Below are 1,335 nucleotides of genomic sequence, written 5' to 3'. Positions count from 1 at the left end.
ACATTCTAACTTCCGTGTTTGATCACATGCTCAGTGGGCGTGTTCTCCATTAAAGGGACAGTACACCACCTCAACATCAGTCTGCCTGCATGAGGACAGATGATATCTGACTCCTGCTTCTCTCTCCAGTGTCCCTGCTCCTCCGTAATGGTTTCAAACTCATGTTATTGTACTCATGTGTTTACATCCATAATAAGAATATGTAATTAAAGGGACAGTACACCACCTCAGAGCAGTGGGGAATCTGTCATGTACATTGTGTGGCACATGGTCAACATGTAACACAATACATATTCAACTAGTGCAATTTTTGTATTTTAGATCATTCCAAAAGAGGAACTACTTCAATTATAAATTAATCTGTGCAGCATGGTCATGATCGCTGCTGTTTTGAACACTGTAAGGAAATATAAAAGCTAGCATTGTCTCAGTAAGAACCCGCAGGATGAGCTCCAGATTTCAAAGTGTCCAAACTGTGTAATTACATCATCACAGGACGCACCGGGCCCATCAGCTAACAGTCTGAAGGTAGAAAAACGGTGGATGAATTGTTTTTTAGCGTCGCAGCAAAAGCAAAATGACTCGTTTGACTGTCCTGGTTGAGCCATTAGGTCCAATAGAATCTGGAAAACCTGCTTGATTAAATTACTGTAGGAGATCAGAAGTTCTGGGTATTTTCAACCAGCTATTTTATCTTCTTGCTTCACTGATCGGCTTTCATAGTAATTAACTGGGCTCTGTCTCCATGGCTGTGCTCAGATATAATTAACTTTAAGAACTTGTTAGCTTATTAGTCAAAAACATGACGGGTCAGGCTCTTGTCATCATCCTGGTCTTTGTTGTTTTCTTATTTCCTGTTTTCTTTATAAGTTGTGCCCTCATGTGTCGTGTGTTCAGTTCCTCTCTCTCTCTGTGATTTTCCATCCTTCCAGTGTTTTTCCGTTCTTTTCCCTCACCTGTCCCTTTTCCCTCCTCACTCCACCTGCACCTCATCCCCTCGTTAGTGGTTGTGTACACACTCCTGTGTATCTCACCTGTGTTGTTTCCTGAGCCTGTTCCTGAGTCTTCCAGTGTCTCCCCGTGGTATGTTTTGTTGTTGTTCCTGGCTTTATGTTTCTGCTTTATCGAGTTGCATTTGCCCCTCTCGGTTGAGACTTTGTTTTAGCTTTGGTGTTGCTAAATAAAGCTTGTTTTCTGTTCCCAGCCCTGTCGGCCTCCCGAGTGTTTCTGCAGGTGGGTCCTCACCTTTTTGCCGAAAAGTCACAGCTCCACTTGTTAGCAGACAAGAGTCGCCCAAAGGAACGGAAGTGTATGTATCTATAAGTAACAAATGAC

General features: G+C 42.8%; 1 long non-coding RNA gene across 3 annotated transcripts in view; it reads left to right on the top strand.

Moving 5' to 3' along the window:
• Window positions 1-988: 988 nt before the first annotated feature.
• Window positions 989-1,335, top strand: part of LOC115568514 (uncharacterized) — a 52,213-nt gene continuing 51,866 nt past the window's right edge. For all 3 annotated transcript variants that reach the window (XR_003981414.1, XR_003981415.1, XR_003981413.1), the window contains exons 1-2: window positions 989-1,083; window positions 1,205-1,309. This is a non-coding gene — a long non-coding RNA (uncharacterized LOC115568514). The remainder of the gene's footprint in view (window positions 1,084-1,204; window positions 1,310-1,335) is intronic.

This window comes from Sparus aurata, chromosome 18 (genome assembly GCF_900880675.1).
Source record: "Sparus aurata chromosome 18, fSpaAur1.1, whole genome shotgun sequence".
NCBI classification, from domain to species: domain Eukaryota; kingdom Metazoa; phylum Chordata; class Actinopteri; order Spariformes; family Sparidae; genus Sparus; species Sparus aurata.
The sequence above is the reverse complement of the archived record's forward strand: the minus strand, read 5'-3'. Positions and strand labels throughout refer to the sequence as shown.